The sequence below is a fragment of the Lepisma saccharinum genome, chromosome 6 (assembly GCF_977018435.1).
Source record: "Lepisma saccharinum chromosome 6, izLepSacc3.1, whole genome shotgun sequence".
NCBI lineage: Eukaryota > Metazoa > Arthropoda > Insecta > Zygentoma > Lepismatidae > Lepisma > Lepisma saccharinum.
Genome location: NC_139234.1, coordinates 82767921 through 82784626, shown reverse-complemented (window position 1 = coordinate 82784626; position 16706 = coordinate 82767921). Strand labels below are relative to the sequence as shown.

At 37.9% G+C, this 16706-nt stretch overlaps 1 pseudogene; it reads left to right on the top strand.

Moving 5' to 3' along the window:
• The first annotated feature begins 12550 nt into the window (after positions 1 to 12550).
• Positions 12551 to 12931, top strand: LOC145989134 (rhodanese domain-containing protein CG4456 pseudogene; annotated as a pseudogene).
• Positions 12932 to 16706: the final 3775 nt, after the last annotated feature.

The following is a 16706-nucleotide window of genomic DNA, read 5'->3' as shown; positions in this document are numbered from 1 at the left end:
GTTTAAGTTGACACTAGATAAAGTAGGGTTTTGGCTTCTTGAATAATGTGACGATAATTTAAGGAGAGTAATAATTATCTAGGCAAGACAGAAAATGTTCTATAACCCTGTTATTGATAATAGCATGTATCCAAGATGGGGATCAGGGGGGTCGAGCCCCTTCCAAGGGAAATCTTTCAGTTTACACTAGATAAAATTAGGTTTTTGTTTTCTTGAAAGTTCCGACGATAATGTAAGAAGAGAAATAATTATCGGGGCAAGGGAGAACGTTCCATAACCATATTATTGATCATAGCACGTATCCAAGGTGGAGATCAGGAGGCCGACCCCTCGCAGGAAATCTTATCAGTTTACACTGGATAAATTAGTTTTTTGGCTTCTTGAATAATGTGACGATAATTTAAGGAGAGTAATTATCGAGGCAAGACGGAGAATGTTCTATAACCCTTTTATTGACAATATTGGACGTAAACTTTTCTTGCGTTTTCATTGTTGTTGTCGCAGCGAGCGCGATCATTGTGTAAAGATTTGTCATCATTTGGAAGCTGCACAACAAAGCGTGCCACGAGTAGGACGATTCTTTGCATTATTTATTCTTTGGAAAGCGGGAATGGAAACGTTCTTAAATAAGAGGTGGAGTCGAACCACTGGTAATATTAACGAAACGTTTTACCTGCGGAACATTCTAGAATATAATGAAGACGTAAATACCCGGCTTCAATTTCCCGGTTGATCAGTACAACAGAATCTGTTAGTTATTCGAAAATGAAGAGGACTAGTGAGACAATTTCCCGTAAACTACCCGAAGTCTACTTCTAGTTCGTGTCCAAAGTTGAAGATATTGACGTCTGTGGAACTCTAGGAGCCTCAGTGTAGTGCTAGTTCGGGTCATGAGCCGAAGAGATCGAAGATCTAAACTGAATATTTCAGGAGTACCGGATATTGGGAAGGTTTATTAAGACATAAATAAGTTGCACAGATCAGCTGTAATTTTATTTGTGCCCGGGCCAAATTTCGTGTATGCAGTCCGAGACTTTCATGGGATAAAACTGACTTTTATTTAAGCCAACTGGGTTTGACACACACTCAAACACTTAACCACTACAAAGGGAGAGCCGAAAATTATATGAATGTCGAGGAGAGAAAGCAGGAAGATGTTGCATATGTAGATATTTTAGCGGAATTTTCAGGCTCTGCCAGGACCCGAACCAGGGTCTCTGGCATGTCGTGCCGTTGCTCTACTGGCATACCCAGGATTTTCGAAAGGGGGGGGGGTTACGTATACTTTTTTCGGTAGTCAGTCTTCATTTTGCCATCTTTCTCTGCCTTTGACGTTCATTTTTTTTTTAGAAATACTGGGCCAATGGAGGTTTATGACCCCCATCACGCCACTGGAGATAAATGAGTGAACATTTTATCATATTGGAAGTCGAAACATTAGATGTGTTGAGAACGGAAGGGTTTTCACTGTGCATTAATTGTTTCTCGATCCAGCTGTGTTCGAGAAGACTTCCTTTGTTTCGTGCCGATATATGACCAGTGGCGGATTAAGCTTCCTCGCCGCCCCTAGGCACAAACTTATTGTGCGCCCTTCTCAAAAGAAAAGTAGTAACTTATTTGCAGTATTTTTACAGGCTAATATAAAAATTAGTGAAGACACTGAAATAAGAAAACAAAGGATAAAAAGCAATAACAAAAAAAAAGTTTTCAGCATTCTGATTAATTCCACGTCTTAGAAGAATGTCAATTGTAGACTCATTCAGACACCACTCGGCAGGATCGTCACTGACGAAATTTGTTTGTACTCTCACTGTCACAATCAGGAACTCCTACGAACTGAGGGGACACTACCTCAGGTGCACTTTCTTCCTCCACTATACCCACAATATTTTCGACATTTTGCGTTTCACAGAGTTCATTCGATGTAGCCGCTTCCACTTCAATTTTTGAACATCTTTCGGAAATCACTTGTTCCTTTCGCCTAAAAAACGTGTCCACTGTACCAAGCTTTTTCTGTAATGTTGCTTCTCTTTCACGCTTTTCGTTTGCAAGTTTACGATAAGCCGCCCCACTTAACTTTGTTCGCTTCATGCTGCCTGCTGCATAAAATAATAAAAAAAAACAAATCGCAAACGCACTATAATAGCAACAAGCTGAATGCACCAGCCAGAGAATACAGTAAGACAAAAACTAGTTGCGGTTCAAGCGAAAGCTGCATTCACTCGCACACTTATCAGCAGTGTTTACGTGTTTATTTTTTTTAAGACTGCATTGCTGGCATTGTTACAGATGCGAGTTTCAAACAATCAGTCTTCTTTCCTGCCTGGCCATTAACAAAAGCTTAGTGGAAGATCGAGGGGTATGTATTTACAAAAACAAACCAACAAAGGCTGGGCGGCTTGCATTGTCATTGTAAGCGATAAAAGCCACAGCACGGGTTAAAAACAAATTGATTGGCGCCTGAAGGAGGCAGAGCAGACGAAACATTTATTGGATAACACATAAATCCGATACATCAAGGTTTCTTTCGTATGAAGCGAAAGTGTTGCAAGCCGTTGAAACATTGGTTTCATAGGTCTAAATTGTCACTGTGTACGTAAGAAACTTTTTATTATTCTTGATATTCTGGAAAAAAGATTTGCCGCCCCCTAGAGTTGCCGCCCCTAGGCACGTGCCTAGTGGGCCTATTTGGTAATCCGCCACTGTATATGACAAGACTGCGGAAGCTGTGACGGACAATTTTGAACACTTGCGAGTGCTTGGGCCTGAATATGAACAATTTGGTGGGTTTCAGCTTTTATAAGAGCTGCATACATGGGAAGACAAGACACATTAGTGGTGTTCAGGCTCGAATCAGGGAGAAATATTCGAGAACTGTGTGCATCCAGTTCACAGCCCACAGTTTGAATCTCGCATCGTCGAGTCTATTGTCCATCCATTGTGTAACAGCTTCGTGAAGACACTCAAAGACACCAAAGATGTTTTGAAGCCTGATGAGAAGAAACGGACAAACACGTGATAAAAATGGCAGCCTTAAATGGTGGCTACTATTTAGGGGACAGTTGCTCTCCATTTTTTTGCCTCCGCACTATGGCCTCTTAATGCTAGGCCTTGTCTACCAAGAGAAAGTAAATTTTCCTTGCCCCCCCCCCTCCCCGCTTTGCCACCAAAAGGGCACCACTGGCCTTAAATATACACCTGTGAGGTTCTATCTACACCCCTTAAAAATATATTATCCCCCCTCCCCCCGAAAGGAATTTCTGGATACGTACCTGCGTTGACTGTACACTTCATGACAGTACTTTCTACTTTTGATTGGAGACTTTATACTCTGTCCCAACTATCTCTGCTGCAGCAAGGCTGCACATAGCGGCAGAGAAGGGGGGGATCGAGTGGGCAGAGCGAAGCAGTACACGATGCTGCGAAAGCTTGTAACTACAGCAATCCCGTTCCCTCTCACGTGTTCATTGGTAGAGCCGTCTCGCGTCACTACTTGCGCAGAGACTTGCTTCCGTTCGCTTGCTCCAGCGAAGTTCTTTTCTTGTGTATGGAGTGACCGTTCAAAATATTCTTGGGTAGAACGCAATGCAACGCACCGTGCTTTCATTGTTGAAATGCCATTTGCAAGATATTATTTTCCGCACCCTGTATTAGTAAAATGAAATTAAAGATAAAACACATTTTCAATTTTTTCAATTAAAAACATTGTTGAAAAATGCTTAAAAGTATTTTAATGTTAATTTTTCCACAAGGCTGTCAATTCCAGTTTCTTAATGTATTTTTCTTGCAGGATTCCAATTGATACAAAAAAGTGTTCCATTTTCTCAGGATGACGATAAACTAAATAATCTTTGCTTATTGCCAATTGTGAATATTCGTCTGAAGAAGACCCTGTTAGAGGGTGGAAACGTTACGTTTTTATGTATATTTTTTTATACTAATAAAGCTTTCCTTCGTCAACATTTTAATGACATGAAAACAAGGCTTAACAGTGTTACAATGGAAATTAAAGCTCAAATTACTATACTTTAAGAATTTTTTTATTTGAAAACCTTAAATTGATGTTTTAAGTAATTTTTACGCACAGAAAGGCTAATCAGGACTGGACCTACAGTTTAAAGTGACATCCGAACCACTGTGCAATGCGCCTCCACCATGTATCGAACCTCTTGAGTAGCTACAAGGCGATGACTTTACCACTACGCCATCGGGGAGGCCTTTATTTGAGAACCGGGAATAAAGGTAAACGAGCAGCAGAGTGATTGTTTGTTCGTTTCAAAATACTTAAGTACAATTTTATCAGGGGCGTGCCGTGACCTTTCGTGATAGGCAAACGATGGGTTAATTTTTCGTTTCGGTTAATTATAACAATTTCAAATATAATATAGGCCTACACACATCCCCATTTACAATAATGTGCATAATGGTGACGTATCGGGCTTGAGTGTGTGATGTGCATACATACCATAAAATCAAATCTTCGCTGCACGGTTTTTAAAGAAGGAAAACAGCCTCTCGATATAACTTTTAACTTCCAACCATGAAGAAAATTGTGATTTACCTGATATTTGAGGGCAACTGTAAATTAAATTACGTTCTTTTTTAACCCTGAAAATAAGAAACATCCTATTAGCATAAAGTTTCGATCTTAAATAAACGGACTGGTTTTGGTTTCTTACTTGGCTAGAATTATGAATCATGACTTGTCGTCAGTTGGATGCAAGCGCAGATGTGATTCTGGGAACGTTCATGTCTTTGCACTGCATTATAAAAATTGCTCAAGTCACTCACCGTAGCCTGTATAGTTCCATCAGTGGCGTGCTCAGGATTTTCGAAAGGGAGGAGTTATGTATACTTTTTCTTGGTAGTCGGCCCTCATTTTGTCATATTTTCCTACCTTTGACGTTCTTATTTAGGAATACTGGGCGAAAGGGGGGTTATAACCCACATCAACCCCCCTTGGGCACGCCACTGAGTTCCATGGGCCTAAATTTGTATTGAATAAAACGCATGGCCAACAAAATAATTTATTAAGATCATTGCTGCCACATAACCACATAATATTTTTGTACTGAGATGTTTTAAACTGCCTAATGAAAACTTTCCCATCTTTCTTAGTTGGTTTGGTTATGAACAATTCAGGACACGGTCGCTCATGGTTCACAAGCTCCAACCTTTCACGTTATGTTCTCGAACTGAATGGTTTTGAGAGAAGGTCCCTAATAATCAAGTCCTTACCTGCAACATTGCAAATCGATGGCTCGTCTGGTATGTCAATCATGGCGGAAATTTTCAATGTAGAATCATACTTTTACATCAGGTACAAAAACACTACACAAAGAACAGAAAAACACAGCACAATATCACAGTAAAAAACAACACGCATCCGCAGCACCCACGCTTCTTCCGTTTTACCTGCAGTGTTACATGCCCTCCATATTTCCGAGTAACTGACTACATGACGGATATGTTCAAGTACCGGCTGTGATTTTATTTCTTATAAATATCACACGACTGGTGATCACTGGCTAACTTCATAATGTAATTTGTTAATTACTATAGAGTTTCAAACATGAAAATCTTACCGCGTGAGGTGGTGCTACGGACGAACAGAAAATTCTGGAAGTTAGCAACCTTCTGGCCAGTGTGGACGAATTCTTTCCAACACCTTTGCCAAAGACAGATGCGGTCTTGGTGTTGCTTGCCCTCGGCCTTTCTTCTTCGTAAACGGGGATGGACAGTGTCCATGCAAGAACTGCATAAGTCACTCGAAAAGCGGGGAGAAAGACGAGCAGTCCTCTTCCTCTAACGCGGTCAGTCGTGCCGTATCGCCCAGCGTCGTCAAGGGTGCAGCCAGTTTATGTTTCAAGCCAATAGAACAGGAAATAGGGGAAATGAAAAGTCTGTAATGTAAATATCTTATAGTAAATAAATTCCATTCTAACGTATATAAAGGCATTGAAAAACACGGACTTAAGATATCAAAAGTGTTTTAAAAAACAACGCAAGCGGCGCTTTCCCCGCCTTTCTTTACCGCACGCTTCTGAATTTTACACACGTTGCCTCCGCACAATGTCCAAAGTCCTGTTTCACAGTTCTTCACGAATTATACTGGTATGTTCTGCAGCTGTATTTGGAAGTAACAGTAACATTTTCGATAACATTAACTGTAAACTACTTACTTTATGAAATTAGTACCTGAAATTCAGTTATTTTTCCACCTAACTAGTAACTAAATTCAAATTTAGTTGTACCCTCCTGTTCACATAAAGTGTCACTCTTTATAGGGTCGAACAGTTGAAGTATGTACCAATTGATGTGAACAGAAGTGTACAATTACTATTTTCTCGCATAGAAAGGAATTTTCTTCTGTTCCATTTTTACAATTTGTTGAATCATAGCCTCGCCTGAAAGAATGTATGAATTAGCGATTATTGAAATCGTGAGACCATGAGAACAATCTTATTTATTGCCAAGAACCAGAATGCATCTATTCCAAGTGTATTTTAATTAGAATAATTTCGACAAAAGGCTATATAATCTCCAACAATCCTCATGGGTATACCACAGTTCAACAGTAATTCTGAATAATATATTGTTTGCTCAACAAAAATACAATAAAATATTATTTTTTCATCTTTAAGTAAAAGATGTGGATTTTATTGCCTCTGTATTTACATATAAAATATATTAACTTAGTTATAATTATGTGGTTGATTGATTTAGTTTATTTTACTACGCTTTTCTGCCATTTTTGTCTAATCGCAAAGATGAGAACGAGTGATAAATGATGAAACTTATGAAGGATCACATACAAAGAATACACATGCCGGGATTCGAACCAGAGACTCCTAGCGTCGTAACGCGCAGTTCCAACCACTCTAACATGGAGACCAGCAGTTACAATTGAAGACTAAAATTGGTAAACGCTGTAAGTGCCGCAATAATTCAAACACCGTTTTCCACGTTAAACTATGAAATGTGCCATGCTTTATAATGTGGTAAACGTGAAATGTGGCTGATATCCCTCTAAGTAGTTCAAAGGGCGTGTAAAGAGGTCACTAGTGTGCACGTTCGTACGGACTGATGTGCGGAACGATGCGATTTCCCAACACTTTCGCTTTTGGCACTTACAACGTTTACCACCTTTAGTCCTCAATTATATATGAAACTTAATGCTAAGTTGTTGGTGGTCATCTGTGATGAAATGAATAGTGCACTTGCATTTCATGTTCTGAACCATGTCTTACAAGATATAATTAATCTAGAATAAAGTAATTGTAATAGTAACTAAATTAGATACGTTTTAAAGCTACAGTAATTATAACTGAATTAATTTCTCAAGTGATTAACTTTGAATTACTTTTGAAAATTAACTTTCCAAACACTGTCGATATCTTAGAGTTCAGCATTACTCAGATAAGAATTGTGAGAGAAGTTTTCAAAGATACAATATGGTAATAATTACCATTAGAATAAAATTCAAATCATTCAAAAATCATTGCATGAAGGGACTACTAAAACTATATATTCGGGGTATACGTATAAATTAACATTAACATTTTTCTTTCAATGTAACTGCATTCTCCTTCTTGCTCATTCTGCAACATTATGTGGTTCTCTCATAGATGCGTATGCTTCTTTCTGTCTTGAAATCATCATCCCATTCAGAAAGCAATGAATATCCTAAGACTTTGGGCAAATACCCTTCAAAATTGGAACTAACAAAAATTTCAAGGAACTTGACAGACACGACAAAAAAGTTATACCATTCCCATTATTTTCAGTTTCTCAAATATACCGTCCCCAATTGCTAACTACTTGCAACCAGATATTAACAAGTCTTGCAACATCATTTCTTGAGTATATTTTGGACTCTTGATATCTTGTGAACCATCACCATTCAACCATGAATCTGCAAATTGTGTACAGTTCAAACAATCCACACAAATGATTTTGATTCCATAGATGCATATCCACAAACTTCCACGGTATTGGGTTGCCATTGTTAGTCAAATCTGTTGACTTTTTTACAAATTTCAAGGTATTCTTAGAAGACACGTCAAATAAATTCTCAAATGTTCATCTGCAAAAGGAAAAAATAAAAATATTGTTAATATGGTGTATGAGACTATGAACTTAACAAAGATGAAAAAAATCATTTTCATTACATTGTTACAACCACAGACAAGTTAAGTTAATAATAAAATGAAAACAACTTAGATATGTTGTGTCAGTGGATGTGAATATAATTGATATAATGGTTAACGAAGTGGTCCTTTTATAACAGAATTATGAAAGGTTTGATTCACGGTATCAGCTCACTTCAGTGACTCAGATCTATCTTTACAGTGCATGTTAAATATGACCATAGGCGTGCGCAGACCCTCTGATTAGGGGGGGGGGGCAAAAGCCTTGAAAGTTTAGTCGGGAAAGAAAAACTTCACTTTATCTCACTGTTTTACTTCTATTGCATTGATGGGTATATGTGTGTGTGTGTATATATGACATATTATTTATATACATTACATAATCAATTCATCCGCCCCATAACAAACCAATAGAAAAAATGTTATAAATTGTCTCTGAAATATGCGCGCTCCTTTTCCTCCAAACCAAGCTGTACAGGAGCTACTGTCTGAAGTACTTAATTGTTCTTACACTGTCTCTGGTAATTTACAATGCACTACAGAAAATAAATTGCGAGCAAGAAAATTTCCGATCCAAATTTTTGCAAAGTGAAAACTGTATTGATTTAATATGGCGCAAGAAAAATCATGGGACACCATGGCGTTCTCTTTTACAATTTTTCTCATTCAGATTCTTCAGCGTCCAGGCACAACTCCCGCAGTCCCCTAGCTATGACTATGATCTTGACAAGACTGTAAGAAAAGCATATACTGCGAGAGAACCGAGCGAGAAAATTTTACGAAATATATTTTTGTTTGTATATAAAATTTGAAGTTGAGGGGGCAATTGCCCCTCTGTGCCCCCCTACAAGTGCTCCTGGTCGTCTGGAAAAATGATGATAGAAAGACGTGAAAACTAATTTCATTTTGAGTATCCTATTGTCCTGCTACTCTTAATTTCTGCTAGTCTTACTTTCTCTTAATTCAATGTTTGCCCCCCTAGAATTGATTTCCGTCCAAGGCTGGGATATGGCAATGCCCCTCTGCCCCCTTGTGGTTGCGCCACTGCAACCCCTTCCCCGTAGTTGCTTTGCATTTTCATCGGCTTGAAATACTTCATTTTCTCCAATAATATCGTTTAATAAGTCATAAGATTCCTCTACACTAAATTTCTAGTTGAGAGTATAATAATGTAGGGGCATGGAACGTTTAGAAGGGGGCCAAGAATTACCACACCTCCCTCTTCGAAAACGAATATCAACCTAAAAGTATATATTTCACACGTATAATTTGATTTCAGTTATAGTAATTTACATTAATTATTATGTAATGGAGGGACGCAAGTATGAGATAATTTCAAATTCAAGTGGTTTCTTTGAGGGGGCAGCACTATTATCGGGGTGATATGCCCCATGGAAAATATCTTGCTTGTCCCTATGTAGAAAAAATCTGCGAACGTCCGTGAGCCCCCCCCCCCGTGCACACGCCTATGAATATGACTTGGACTTCAGTAGGTTGAGTCAAATATTCGTAACATAATCTGGAAAAATTATGATTTCTCTGAAAATCAATCAATCTTACCCACAAATAAATGATTGGCCTTGCACTTGTAAAATATGTGAACTTCTAATCTTTACTAATCTATACTAATTTGTAAATTCTCAGTAAACACGCAAAACTATTGTTTGGTATACTGTTAGGATTTTACTCTTTTAGCTGTTAATGTGTACTTTTACACTTTAAATACATAAAGCTTGAACTTATTGGAAATGCTACACTACCATTACAAGGCGTTCAAAATTATGAAAGAACGAGAAAACATAAGTGTTTTATACAGCTTACGAAACCGGTTTTCTGACCTGATTCTGTGAAAGAAGATAACAGAACGTTGTCCAGAACTTGCACAAAATTCGGGGATCTCACATTAAATCTATTCCAATCAAACCTAACAGCTTAACTTACTTAATGCATTTAACATTTGCGAGCTTTATGAACTGTGTTCAAGTTTCAAAATCATAAAGGAGAAAAATCGTGTTCAAAACAGGTCAGAAACGACTCGTTCCAACCATGTTCAAGGGCAAAGTGAAACTATAATGAACGACTGATTTGTAATACAAATTCCGATGTACGTACATTTGAATAGCACCAGTGAAATACGAAAATAATCTCACAGGAACGATAGTAGAGCATTTTGTGCAATATCGATTTAATGCCAGAATATAATCTATATCAAGGTATTTCATGCTCTAGTAATAATCACAAAACTGTAATATCTGCATTATCCCTAATTTAATATAACATTCTCTTCTGATTTTACAATTGCAAAGAATTATGAACTTCGTTTGTAAGGAAAAATGCGTGCTGCGTTGTAAAGGTAGAGAGAGACGTTGAAGCGATATTCTCACAGAAATTATATCGGAAGGTATTTCCTCAACATATAAATAAATCATACATTCTGCATCACTCTTGTATAATTCAAACGTTTTGCTTTTGATGGATTAAGCAACAAGCATTTAAATATAAGACTTACCTTTCAGTTTTTTCCGATGATTCCTTCTTCCAACATTTACTGGGATTCGTTATTCTCTGGTAACTTGGTTTAACTTTCACAATTTCGAAGCCCTCGCATTGATCATATCACAGATCATATAGTTAGAAAGCACGGAGTGAAATCTCGGCAACAGTGTTGGCTAAAATCTGCACCACGGAATAAATTGTGACGAAACGCCACTTCAAAAATTTTGATGATAAACACTACTCTCTGAAGGTACGAAATGTTTTCATTTTTTCACATAGAATTTCAGATGCTTGCGGGAAGAAAATGTGATCTTTGTTTCACCACGAAATCTTCCATACTAGTCATAAAAGAAAAAAATGCACCGGTATTGACAAAACTACCACTTCAGCGCCATCTGTACGCAGAATTTGAACATGACGGAGACCTTTTTTTTCTGTTATTTACTTACATACCTTCAATCGTAACAACATTATAAGGCTCACATTTTTTAGTGAATAAAACAATCTTTTATATCGGAAAATTTCTTCCTTACCGAATCTATATTAGTTACGATTATAATTTCAAATTTGGGCCTATGCTTTAACATGGCCTTAGAACCCCCTTAAAGAAAAACACACTAAATACAAAATATTTCGTAGAAACTAATTGCATTCAAAGAGTTGTCACACAGAGCCTAGTCATCTTATTGCTTCACCTTTGTTTTGAGTTTTCTTTTAATTCTTGAAGCTTTTATTGGGTCAAATAAAGCTTAGAGATTTGTGTTTAATTATATTTTATAACATTGGTTATTTTCTAAAATTCTGGTTTCGGGATACTCCGCCATACTATCGCTCACAGCGGGAATGTTTTCGGCCGAACAGCCGATATGAAGCCGGCTTGTTTTTAAAATCGAACCTGTCTCTTCAAATTTTCAAACAAATTTCAAATACACTCCTATCTATATCAAACCTTAGAAATATACATTACCATGTTATATCTAGCAATTTGTCTAAAAAAATGCAAGTAAAATATATTCAATTCGCATGCAAGAAAGAAGCCAAACTTATGGAAAATGATTACTGGTGCAAGGAGTTAACCATAAAGGTGAAGCAATAAGTACAAAAGAAAGAGCATTGGTTTAAAGTGAGACGTCATTTGCGGCAGTGTATCCCATACTACAAATTGGCCGTTGTTTTACCTTAGTAACGAATCCTGTAACAACGCTGGATTTTCGTATGGATTATTTTACATCTATGAGTTTGCAATGCTTTCTGCATGCACGTGGTTTTGTTTACAGAAGGTCTCAGGGTTGGTGATTTGAACTTTAGCCTTTTCACATTTGTTTTATTTGGGGCATTTCTCCTACGAAAATGTCACGAAATTTGCGCACAGTCTCAGCAAAACATTATCCGTACTTGTAATGAATTTTAACGATCCTCACTCGCTCCTCCTTCGCTTAGCGCTCCATATTGACTTACCGCAACGTGTTTACTACAACACTTGACCTCACAGAACGTAGTCAATCCTACGGGAAAACAGTGGCAGACAATTTAAATCCTGCATTAATTTTGGGACACGCTATATATGTAACTTTTAGTCCATATTCCATTGTGACGCATATGTGGTGCCCAATGAATGCAGTTCTAACACTTAGGACTCAACCTTGTTCAGTAAATCTTTGTATTACATATTAAAATATGGTGATTGTAAAGATGTTGTGATTTGTGTACGATTGCGTAAAATGAAACACACTATGGTAAGAATTATTTCAAAGAGATTGTCATTGTTATGCGTGAAATTCTCTTCATATAGAAAGGGCTCAACGAATCTTGAAGTGTCAACGAGAACAGTGTACAGTTCGCGAGGAAACTGTTATCAAACAGTCTGTTCTCAAGGGAAGTATACCTCTATGATGATTAGGTCAATGTCATCAGTTCCAGCTGGAATAAATCATGCAGCAAGACCGTATGATGTCAGCTACGAAGAACTCAGTGACCTGAAAAAGAAGGGAAGAATTTGGTTGATAGATGTAAGAGACACCCATCAAGTAGATAAGACGGGGCCGATCCCAGGGAGCATCCACATCCCTCTTTCAGAACTCAAGACTGCTTTGCAACTTTCGCCGGGGGACTTTGAGAGGAAGTATGGAGCTCCGAAACCAGTGACAACTTCACGTATCATCTTCTCTGCGGCTGGAGGCAAGGAGAGCGTCGTGGCCGTGAAGAGAGCCAGGGATTTAGGGTATCGGAAAGTTCGAAATTACAGGGGATCGTTTGATGGTTGGTCTTCGGATAATAAGAGCTAATTTTTTCAATAAAACCATTCATTTATATATGGTAACTGGTTTAGGATATATTTAAGCTTTCATCGCTGAGGTAGTTTTTGCTGCGTGCAAATCAAAATGTACATTAACACTATGGCAAATTATTATTGGTCTATTTTTTAAATAAAAATATTGAGAAAATACAATCTAATATCATGAACATCAATAATTATTTTTTAAAATTTATCTCCCCTTGCTTCATTACATAACTTCATATATTTCATTGATTTTAATTGTGGTTTCAGTTTGTCTTGCATATTTTTGCTAATCATTTATTCTTCTCTTAAAATATGTCGCTTTTCTCTTCTTTTTATCTCAAATTACGCATCAATTAGGTATACCTAAATAATTTGTTGTTACTCTAAATACAGAAATCTTCCAAAATATGAGAGAGAGAGAGAGAGAGAGAGAGAGAGAGAGAGAGGTATATATTCGGAGATTGCTCTATGAACCACAAATAAACAAGTTTATTTATTGCATTCCATCTTAATTGTGTCCATAGGATATTAAATTCTGCCCATGGCGGTATTGGATAGTAGCGAAGGTTACAGGTTCGATCCCTGACCTGTTTCTTTGTAAGTGCCCCTTGATTAACTGTAGTTAGCTTTTAAGGTTCAAACTGTCCATCGCTTCAGTAAATACTTTGCATTGATAGTATAAAGAAATCAACATGCGAGTTTAAAATTAGACAAACATCGCTAGAATTTTGGGAATATTACACAACAAAAGGGTGTCCTGGAAAGAACTTGTAAAGAAATATGTCATATCTTGAAACTACATAAGTATATTGTGATTTCTAGCTTATTCAGTACTGAATATAAATTAGTATATTTTTTCCAAGATACCATATTAATACATTTGTAAGGTAAAGGTAAAGTTCCCCGTGCATAGCATCGTGCCATCAAGGAAAATTTAGCGGATGTTAGGGTAGGGTGGCACATATTCTCGATCTCGACCAATTTGAAGGTGATGTGATCAGTACAACGTTCCGGCCGCCTTTACCCCCCTAGGATTGCCCCCAGGTACCCATTGATTTGAGGCTGGATGAACCCCAGAGACTCTTTATGTGGGGAGAAGGCCGGAGAAATCTCAACCTTAGATCGAACCCGGGTCGGCTGCATGACAGTCAGACGCTCTACCGACTAGACCACCGCGGCTCTATTAATAACATTTGTTGGGATTTTAATTTTGTGATGCGCAGGTCTGAAACAACTATCAATGATTGTAATATTAAAACGAACCTATGGCATTCCTGGGTAATTTCGAAATGTTATTTTCTCTCTTGTGCCACTTCTGGCAATCGTATCAACGAGGATGGATGAAAATTTTATGTTGTCAATCAAGAAACGCCAATGGTCAGGTCAGGTATCGAACCTGTAACTCTCGCTGGTATCCAAATTAGTTCAGAGCATTAGAATCCGAAATAGCGTTTCCATTATACGTAGAAACGCCATTTATATAAGATCCGTATATTGAGATAAAGAGAAAAAATCATTAACTTAAAAAAAAAAAAAAATTCTGACATAATATGAAGTAAAAAAATATTCTTGGAAATTATTTGTTCCATATAAAACTCTCAATGTAATCATTGAATGTCACGCTTACATGTTATTTCATCGACGAATTCCATGGATTTCTTCATAATTAGTAATTAGAACGTAATGTGTATCTTCTTGTGTAGGACACATGGGGTGTAAGGATGATCCCTTCTTAAGATATACAAAAATGTTAACCTCACTTCCACGTAGTACACCCTGGTCTGCATTTTGCAGACCAACAAGGTTTTGGCGTCTGGCACATTGTCAGTATAAGCTCAATGAGACTTCTGTTTTGTGCTGGTCATATGGGTATGTGATTGTTCTTTCACGTTATCAGGATTCATCCTCAACTTCGCAATTAGCCAAAAGTTGCAGAAACGCGAAGTAAAATAAATCAAATCAATCAATCAGGCAGAGGACGTACTGTTTGGTTAAAATTAATAGTCGGCAAAATACTAGTAATTACACTGGTCGACATTTTGAGAAAAATGTTCTGATGTTTTCAAATCAGCAGGTGTTTCTGGAAGTATTTTCAATGCTGATCACGGAAATGACATCCTATTTTTCATATCACGACAAGATTTTCTAGAATTTTACAATCAAAATTCTCACATTCGCCATTACATCACATTTATTACACAACGCACTAGCCCCCGTGGGGGAGTGGTTAGCACATCGCACTGCGACGCCAGTTGTCCCGGGTTCGAATCCTGGCTTGGGCATAGAAGTTTGTGATGTCTATTCATCAATTTCATTATATCATCACTCATCCCCATTTTCGCAAATTAGCCAAAAGTGGCACAAGAAGCGAAGTAAAATAAATCAAATCAATTATTACACAACGCAAAAAAATAAATATATACAAGGGAAATTTCGGTTGTTTCCAAACCAATAGGTGATTCAGGATGCTGATCACGGAAATGACATCAATTTCTACCTATCACGTCAGGATTTTCCCCTATATCAGGATTTTTCTCTACGTCACTAAGTTCAATCAACCCATCATATTATATATTACAGAGCCATCATCTATTGAGGAAATAATGGAACTACACACTATATTGTGAAATTGTGAAATCCTGACGTGAAGGGAAAAAATTGATTTCATTTCCGTGATCAGCATTGAAAATACTTCCAGAATCATTTATTGATAGCGAAACAACCGAAATTTCTCTTTTGTTGTGTTATGTAATAATTGCACTGTAATGGCGAATACCGTAATTTGATTGTGAAATTGTGAAAAATTCTGACGTGATGGGATATATGGATTTCATTTTTTGAATCAGCATGCTGAAATTATTCAGACACAACAGTCATCTGCGAGACATCGAAACCCATGTCGACCAGTGTTATCATTCGCAAGTGCTTGTATACCAAAATAAAGAGGGTCTCCTCGATGACGTAGTGGTAGCGTCGTCGCATTGTAATCAAGGTGTCCCGGGTTCAATACCCGGTGGAGGCACATAGTGGTTCAGATACCACTTCAAACTGTAGATCCAGCCTTACTGTGCATAAAGTGGGCTTTTAACACCAACTCAATACAAACAAAACCAAAATAAAGAATACTGAAACTTGTGAAATGAGGAATTGTTATTGAGACAGAGTAATATGTATATTTGATACGGGCAATGGATGCTGTCTTAAAGTGAATGGTTAAATCATATTAATAATTGTAAGCATTTCAAGTTGAATACGATTACATAATAAAACTCATGGATGTAATTAACAGACTGGAAACGGTGAGCTTTTGTTTAAAGCCGCACATATTTGTTCGCGAATAGCCTTGAGTGATTCAAAGATGGCGGAGGTGCGCATGAGCCTACAGAATGAACGATCGTGGGTCTCAATAAGTTAAACGCGTTTCATATTAAAAAAGGTAAAATGCTCCCCTGTGCATAGCACCACGCCATGAAGGCGTATAGGGGGTGTGGGGGTAACGCCCCACACTTTCTTGATCCGGTCGTGAGTGGGGGTGATGTGATCAGCATCACGCCCCTGACCGCCTTTACCCCCCAGGGTTTCCCCCAGGTACCCATGTTATTCGACGCTGGGTGGGCGCCGGGGCCGCTTCCATCGTTAGAAAAGTTCCCGGATTTGAACCGGCCGGGGATCGAACCCGGGATCTTTAGCATGGTAGTCAGACGCGTTACCGACTGAGCCACCGCGTTTCATATTACTCTATTATACTAGTTCAAATTTGTTATTTTTGCATTCACTAC